Source organism: Mus musculus, chromosome 2, assembly GCF_000001635.26.
Source record: "Mus musculus strain C57BL/6J chromosome 2, GRCm38.p6 C57BL/6J".
NCBI lineage: Eukaryota > Metazoa > Chordata > Mammalia > Rodentia > Muridae > Mus > Mus musculus.
In genome coordinates this window covers 180,314,030-180,323,291 of record NC_000068.7, presented here as the reverse complement: position 1 = coordinate 180,323,291, position 9,262 = coordinate 180,314,030, and positions in this window count along the sequence as shown.

Here is a 9,262-nt window from a genome sequence, read left to right as displayed (position 1 = left end):
CTAGGGCAGGGACACCAGCTAACAGGGAGACTCAGAAGTGTCAGCCGCACCTCCAGTTCCACCCTGGTGTAGCTTAGAGTGCATCACATCTCACATTACCCTATATTAATGCCAAACAGCCAACCAGACCAGGCCTATCCCGTGCATGGACCATGTGATGCAAGGAACTAAGCCCCTGCTGTGCCCCCTTCATTCCCTGTCTACAGGATGAGGAGAAGCCAAAGAGACTGTTTCTTGTAGCTGCCAGGCTTTGGGCGGGGCAGTTGTGATGCCTTAATTTCCTATACAAACACTTGGGTAAAGGCTGACCCTGGCCTCAAAGGGGGAGGGGGCTGACTAAGCCCTTCAGGAGCAGCCCCCTCCCCTCTGGGCCCCAAACGCCGCCAAGATGTTGACACGGACGGCTCCAGCGGTCTTATTTATTATCTGATAAAGCAAGCTCGGCACCGCTGGTGGACAGCGTCTGGCCGCTCTGAGCTGACCAGCATGGGGGAGGAGGAAGGCGGTACTGACAGAGGCGGGCCCCAGCCTCACCCTAGGACAGGCCTCCACCCTGGACTCTGGGACAAGCCATGTCTTCTCCTCCCCCACCATTGGCCATCTGGAAAGGATCTCCCTGCCTGTCATATACACCTGAGCCTGTGCCCACTTCTGCAAAACTCTGTTGCCTTGGGTTCCCAAATCTTCTAGCTATGCCCTCCCATCCAGCACCCAATTACCGTTGCTGTCTATCCTCCATTCCCTGTATTTGGCCTGGAGCTCAGACTTTCTATGATGTAGGTTCAATCCTGCTTCTTTGCCTCCAAACACTACTTCTTCAAGATTCAACTCTGCAGTTATGACTAGGCCCCAGGAACCCTGGACTCCCATTCCAGGTCCACACTGTTGACTAGGCCCCAGGAACAACCCCCCTCTATTCCAGGGCTCCCCTCCGCAAGCAGCTACATTTACTCTCAGGTACAGGAGACACTTGCCAGCATCCCTGCCTGACTCTAATGCCCTTCCTGACTCTTGTGTGTCTAACCAGTAACATGGGCACTAAGTGACCACCTCCTCCTCCAGTACTTTTGGGAAGAATGAAAAAAGCAGGATCAATAGAGTCCTGTCACCGTCCTTGGAGGTCAAGTGCTCCAGCCAGCTCCAGAGGCCTCTTGTAGACAAATTAGCATAATCATGCATACACATCTGTGTGTATTTGTGGGCCTAGGCATTGCAATGTGAGGTGATAAGTTCTCCTTTTGCTGTGGACAAGATCCCATGAGGCTACCTCTCACTAGGAAATGCTGATTTGGGTCTCATCCATCACTTGTCATCCCAGAGCTGTCCTTGGGCAGAGGAAACATGGCAGATATCCAAAAAGAAGGAATCTGATAATTACTAGAGGGACTGTGTGTAGCTGAGCTCTTAAAATTCAGACTTCCAAAACTGGGTACACGCCTTTAGTCCCAGAACTCAAGGCAGCGGCAAACAGATCTTTGTGAGTTCGAAGCCAAGCCGGTCTACAGTCATGGCAACACAGAGAACTCTGTTTGAAAATCAAAACAAACAAAAAAATTCAAAAAACAAAACAAAAAATATTATTATTGAGTTGTAATATTTTGTTTGTTTGTTTTTCTTTTATTCTTTCATATATTACATCCTGACTGCAGTTCCCCTCCCCTGCTCCTCCCAGTCCCTACCCCTGCCTCCCCTCTCCCCCAGATCCTCTCTTCCTTTGTTTCCCTTTGGAAAAAAAGAGCAGGCCTCCCAGGGATATCCACCAAACATGGCATAGCAAGTTACAATGAGATCAGGAACAAGGGGGCTGGAGAAATGGGTCAGTGGTTAAGAGCACTGCCTGCTCTTCCAGAGGTCCTGAGTTCAATTTCCACCAACTACATGGTGGCTTACAACCATCTGATGTGTCTCATATAAATAAATAAAGGCAGCTACAGTGTACTCATATAAGTAAATAAATCTTTAAAGAAGAAAAAAAGATCAGGCACAAACCCTCATATCAAGGCTGGATGAGGCAACCCAACATGAGGAAAAGGGTCCCAAGGGCAGGCAAAAAGAGTCAGAAACACACCCCACCCCCACTGTTAGGAGTAGCCACAAGAATTGTTTGTCTGGTTGATTGATGATTGAGTTCTCACGGTATAGCCGTAGCTGGCCTGGAACTCAAGCTGTCGACCAGAGTGGCCTCAAATTCAGAGATCCTCTGCCTTGGGTTTTTGTTGTTGTCGTTGTTTGGTTTGGTTTGGTTTGGTTTGGTTTGGTTTGGTTTGGTTTGGTTTGGTTTGGTTTGGTTATTCAAGACAGGGTTTCCCTGTATAGCCCTGGCTGTCCCTCACTCTGTAGACCAGGCTGGCCTTGAACTCAGAAATCCACCTGTCCCTGACTCCCAAGTGCTCAGATTAAAGGCGTGTCCCACCACTGCCTGGCTTGTTTTGTTTGTTTGTTTGTTTGTTTGTTTTTAATGATTCTTTCCATATTCTTTTTAGATTTGTAACCGATGTGAGTACACTGTAGCTGTCTTCAGACAAACCAGAAGAGGGCATCATATCCCATTACAGATGGTTGTGAGCCAACATGTGGTTGCTGGGAATTGAACTCAAGACCTCTGGAACAGCAGTCAATGCTCTTAACAGCTGAGCCATCTCTCCAGCCCTTTTTTTGTTTTTTTGTTTTGTTTTTTTTTTGTTGTTGTTTTTGATGTTGTTTTGTTTTTGTTTTTTTGTTTTTTTTTTGACACGGGCTCTCTCTGCTGTACCTGCCACTCATCAATTAGGCTAGGCCAGCAGGCCAATGGGCTCTAAGGGCCCACCTTCTCATAGCACTAGCCAAAGATTCTAAGAACCCGCCCTCCCACAGCACTAGCCAATGGGCTCTAAGGACCCGCCCTCCCACAGTGCTAGCCAATGGGCTCTAAGGACCCACCCACAGCACTGGGCCTATAGACACACGTTTCTGTGTCTAGCTTTAAGTGGGTGCTGGAAATCCAAACTAAACTTCAAGTCAACTTGATAACAAGGAAGAAAACAGCAAAGGTGACCTTCACAGGGCTGCAGAAGCCAGAGTCACTGCCTCCTTATCCAAAAGGATTGGAACAGTGGTGAGGTAGACTTCGGGACAAATGAGACACAGCCACTGGTGTCCCAGCCAGATCCCCACAGTCCCTCCTCACAGAGGATCCAGCAAGGATAGATGGGGGTCACTCATCTGCTTGCTTATAGGTCCCAAGCAGGCCATCAAGGTGACAATACCATCCTCTCAAAGAAGTGACATCTCCTCCTCAAAGAGAGCGACCTAAGATACCTCCCCCTCACCTGCCTGGTCACATCTAATCTCAGGGTTGAATTTACAATCCAGCTCTCCAAAGAGACCACTGGACAAACTATTCAACGTAACAATCTATGAGTCCCCAGAGCCTTTTGAGACCTGCCACCACAAGTATGTCCTTGAAAGAGGATTTGTCTTGATGGAGTTGTAAATGAGTCAGGCAGGGAAACATCAGGGGGGAAAAAAAACAAAACTGAGAGTAGTTACTGTGGAGTGCACACAAATGTGGAGGCTTCCATCATGTGCCTGAGTCTACAGAGAGCTCTGGGAAAAGTGTGTGCAGAGGCTGTGGCCTGTCCTGTGCCAGTGCGTCTCTGCCATTCAGGGACTAAGATCTAGGATCCAAGAGGTCTTCTGCCAGTCCAGTAGGAGGCAACTGGGAAAAGCAAGTCCTCCTGCCAGGCACTTCTCGGAGGTTAAATCCACCTGGGTTCTCCCTGGGTGAGAAAGAAAGAGATGGAGAAAGAGAGATGTGGGAGTAGGGGGATGAGACAGACAAGAGAGTTGAGAGGGGGCAGTTAGAGATAGGGACAGTCAGAGAAACAGGGGAAAGAGAGAGACAGACAGACCAAAAGAGAAATAGAGAGAAAGCAACAAGAAGAAAAGCAGAGAGGAACCCCCACCATCTGGCCCTAGCTCTGTGGACCTGGCACTCACTGGTCCATTTGTCACTTCTGGGGCTGTAGAGCACAGGAGGAAGAAAATGCTGGCCTAGGGCTCGTGGAGAGGGTCAACTGCCCACATCTGAATGGAGTCAACGGAGACTAGCCAACTCTTTGGGTTTCCCCTCCCCTGCATACTAACACCTTTGGCTAGGGTGGGGAGACAGCAGGTCCCACCCAAGCCTCGGGTGCACAGACTTTCCTAAATTCTGCACCCCAGGGCCAAACTTTTAAGCACAGAAAACCCTTCATACTGCAACCTCCTTAAGCCAGCAACATGTGCTAGGAATGATCCGACCACAGATGGGTGGCTGCACTTCCACGTGGCTCCGTGGGGAGCCTGACTCTCACCCTCCTCCAGAGCCTCACCAGGACTTCTGCCTAAGATTTAAAAGATCTTGGCCTAGAAGGTAAGATCTCCAGCCTAGCAGACATACACCTTATACCACCCTAGAGAGAAGGCAATGCCCGGGGCCAAGGTCAGAACAGCACACTGCTGCTATCAGGACTCTATAGAGAGCCTGGGTGAGCCCACAGCCACATCCTGATGGGTTGGCAGTTCACCTTGTTCATTTCACAATTGAGCCAGGAAGCTAAATACTAAAATAAATCCTCCATCTTTTCCCAACAAGTCCAGAGACTCTCAAAAGTCCTGCCTGGTGGTAACAGCTAGGGAGAACCCAGAGAACTGCAGCAGGCACGTGCTGCAAGAAACAACTGGAGCCAGGACAGAAGGGGACACAGCAGCCTTGCCAGGCATACGCAGACTGCTTAGACTTAGCAGAGTACAGCAGATTTAGGACACTAAAACTGAGGGCTGCCTTGGGGTGGGGTTCAGGGGCTACCAGGGATCGTTGGCAGTTCTCAGCAGCTCTGTGCCTAGGAATCCCTGTCTGCAGAGGTGTTGGTGACAGACGTGGGCTTACCATAAGAGCAGCGGTAGCACACGGGAGGCCTGGCAATGCCCTAACCGCTCCACTGCCATCTTCATATCCTTGAACAGGAGCCATGCTTCGTTCCCAGACAGAGGCCAGACCAAAGCCACAGCTGCTGCCCACTGCCTCCTCTTCTTGCCTTTTTGCACTACCTTAGGTCTCAGCAGCTTAGTCATGGCCCCACCATTGCTGCTAACAGCAAGTAAATGAAGAGGGGAGCTCTCCTGGGGCAGTGTGGCCCCTGCAGCCTGTGTGTTGCTCTCAGATCCTAGAACGTGCCTCACGGGGTATGTGGTTCCCTTGTTGGCTTCTACTGTTAAGACTTAGCCCCTCTCAGCCGCTCACTGGCCCTCCTCAGGCCCTAACATAAGCCTCCCACCCACCGAAAAGGAGGCTCCTGACATCTCCCTCAATGCTGCTTCAAGACTGACCATAAAGTAGAGGTTTGATAAACTCCTGCCCTGGTGTGTTCCATGGTCTGTGTGCAAGTAGACAGAAGTGGCCCTTCCTTGGTCACTCTGTCCTGCTGAGGGGACTGGGACCTATACATCCTCCAGAGCTGCTCACACTGCCCTGCAGAGTGGAGCCGCAATTAGAAGCACCGTCAGCCGGACAATGGGTTCCAAAAATACCCCCAAAGGCAGGCAGGACTTGCCCGTGACATCTGTAAGTTCTGTCCTGCGGAAGTTATAAATACAAAATAATGTTAATGCGGAGTCATTTGTCATTTGGGGACAGCCCTGTCCTTTGTGGGACAAGGGATGTTTTTCCAGATTTGTAATTTATTGCTTTTTATAGTTAAATGCAGCTACAGGCAAAAAGAGGAAAAGAAGGGGAAAAAAAAGCAGGGTTTCCCCTGGAGCTGCCAGGGTGGGAGCTAGGCTGGCTGGGTAGGACCACCTTTACCCTAGCCAGCAGCTGTGGGAGGCACTCTATGCCCCTCCAGTCGACAACCCACACACACAGGTAGCAGGACCACCAGGAGGCACCCTGGGCCCTTAGGGTCTTCTGATCCCAAGCAGCCAGTTAGTCATTAGACCTGCCTCTGCCCAAAGAGGGGGTCTCATTCTTCTCTTGGTCCTAACCCCTCTGGCCACCAGGTCCAGACCACCCTCAGAGTGACATGACAACATCCCTCACACCTCCCTACTCCATCCAACAACTCCATCTAACATCTGCTCTCGTCCTTCTGCACATCTGTACTCCCAGGGTTTCAGATCACAGGGAGGCTCATGTTCCCTCAGCCTGGGAAGCTGTGCCCACAGCTGCCTCACAGATCCTGGGCCTTCCATTTCCTCATCCTTATGTACTGTGGCCAAGTTCCATGTCTCAGTCCTTTAGGGAACCTCTGGATGGCCCTTGTTCTTCACCCTCTCTGGGCTGGAGAGAGTGCCTATCATGGTCTATGTGGCCTTTTGCCTTTCCAGAGTGTATCTTGCTCTTACACGCGTTCTCGCGACCGGCCAGGAAAGACGCAACAAACCGGAATCTTCTGCGGCAAAACTTTATTGCTTACATCTTCAGGAGCCAGAGAGCAAGAGAGCAAGAGCTCTATTGCTTACATCTTTAGGAGCCAGAGCGCAAGAGCGCTAGAGTGCAAGAGCCAGAGCAAGAGAGAGAATGGCGAAACCCCGTCCCTTTTTAAGGAGAATTATTCTCCGCCTAGGACGTATTACTCCCTGATTGGCTGCAGCCCATCGGCCGAGTTGTCGTCACGGGGAAGGCAGAGCACATGTAGTGGAAAACTACCCTTGGCACATGCGCAGATTATTTGTTTACCACTTAGAACACAGGATGTCAGCGCCATCTTGCAACGGCGAATGTGAGGGCGGCTTCCTACATCTTGCTCATAGCCACTTGTTATTGGCGTTACTGCTTTTCAGCAGGCCTCCTGGAGGTTCAAGTGCAGGAGACAGGGACCCATGTGTTCCTTTGTCATTACCCCAGGATCTGATAAGCTTAGCATACAGAAGATGCTCCACAGAGCACTGTTTTGGAACCTTACTACCTGGTCCCCAACCCCAGAACATCCCAGGTACTAAGCACTCATGAAGGCAGCACTTGCTAACCTGTAATGGGCAGTTAGCATGAGGGCCAGGAAGCAGTAAAGCTGCTTAGTTACCACCACACCGACCTAGCCCAAGAGTCTGAGAGTGGCAGCCAGGTGACCTGTTGGCCCCACTAATCACAGGCAAAGGTGAAAGGTCATAGATCCTCCAAAGAGTAATAGCACCAATAAAGGGCTCCCTGGCCCTCCCAACTGAAAGTCTTCTCAGAGCTGTGGTGTCTCAGTCACAAGAGCTTCCATAGCTGGCGTGCCCTATCTGCACTCAAATATGCCTCTGCCTGCCCTTACAGCCTCCCACTGCCTCCTTCCCTGTCCCCAAGTCTGAGCTAGGGAGGTCCACTTAGGCTCCCTTGACCCTGTATGACCTCTCCTGGGAGGAAACCTTAACCTGGAGACTATACTATGGCCTATGACCCCTAGATTCCAGCTCTGCTTTAAACCCCAAGAACCAGAACCCAGGAGCTGGGCTCAGGAACACAAATGAAGTCAAGAGCGAGTGATTTGAGTTAGGTAAGCTTGAAATGCTGCTGAGGCCCTGGGGTTGGCCAGGGTTCTCTGCCTGTGGTTACCACAGAACTCCAAGGAGGTCCTGAATCTCCCTGAATCTCAGAAGAGCTTAGGAGAAGAGTGGAAAGGGCTTGGGAACTCTGGATTATTGGGACAGAGTAAAAACCCACAGAAGATTCTGAACCTCAAGTGTGCTGGGTTCTGACAAAGTGGACCACAAGATTATCTCCTCTAGACTCCTGGTGGACAGACCTTAATATATCCAGGAACTGGTATGCTCATGTGGTCCATATGGAGAACAGGAGGAGACAGTGACCAACCAAACAAGCAGATCCACCACAGTGTCACTTCAGAGCCTTGGGGACAGAGCATCTCACATGAGGTACTGGGAAGCTCAGGCCTGAGAACCATTGGCATGGCACCAACCAAGGAGCTAGCTTCTGCCCCATCCCAGGAAAATGATTGTCCCATTGAGAGTATATCTGTATTCTCCAGGGACCATCGTGTCTTCCTTCCCCACCCAGAATGTTCCCTCTTTATAGACAGTGCAGTCTTCGTTACAGGAAGTTAATGAACAAGTTGGACTCAAAGCTCTCTTAGGGGTTACTAGGTCTCCTCTAGGGTAACTTAACCTCTAACTCCATCCTGATAGTGATGAGTCCCTTTCTGAAGAGTCAGCAGATGGTAGCCATTCCCACCTTCAGGATGGAGGTCTGATTGGGTGGGACAAGGAGCCTGGCCAGGGTAGGGAGGCAGCTCAGTGTGGCATTGTATATTCTATTTCAACCTCAGGATTGTGCTCTTGAAGCCAGCCTGGCCCACAGAGCTTGGCACACAACCATGCATGCCTTTGACACAAACTTAGGTATCCAGTCCTACTGGCATGTTGGAGAACAACATGGGGCATGAGGTACATAAAGGATGTAGAACACATGGGTTCAAAGCCACAGGAGGCCACTCCTCAGTGCCTGGCCCAAGAGTGAATCACAGAACCACCTAAGGAGACCACACAGGCTGAACCCTGCTAGAAAGCTGCCCTTCCATAGCACAGGGAAGTGAGATACTGCGACTCATGGCAACAGTGCCTGCCCATGAATGCTGGTTCTCCTCAGTCCATGGATTTTGTCTATACAGCCTGAGAAGTGTTCATCAGGCATGACCCTGGTCCTAGACCAAGCCCTAGCCTCCTGGACAGGGAAGTCAGACCCAGTGACCTTGGGGACATCTGCCTTAGGTGGGGTGCCTGGGGAACCCAGTACAAAGGTCCCAGAGAAAAAAAGAAACAGCCATAAACCAAAGGGCAGCATTCTACTGCATGCGAGGCAGATTCAGGCTATGGTTGGTGCCCAGTTCAGGGGCCCCTGTGCCGAGAGCTGCCCAGCCTCCCAGTCCCACAAGAAGGGTAGACCAGCAAAGGCTGCATATAGCTGTAGAGCCCCTGCTGCTTTAGAGTCCTCCCATCAATTCCCATAGCAGTTTCCTGGGTGACTGTGTGCCAGTATGAGGGTGACTCCCAGGGTCACCCTGAGTTAGATGTGCCTCAGAGCTCTGCTATTTCCGGGACAAGCCTGAAGCCTCGTCACAGTAAAGAATTCTGGGTAGCTCCCCAACCTCTGGGGTTGGAGCTTCAGTATGGTTAAGATACAAGGCTAGGCATAGTGTCATCATGTGCCTTAAGTTTCAGCACTCAGGAGGCAGAGGCAGGTGGATCTCTGCATTCGATGTCAGCCTGGTCTACAGAGCAAGTTTCAAGATAGCTGGGGTATACA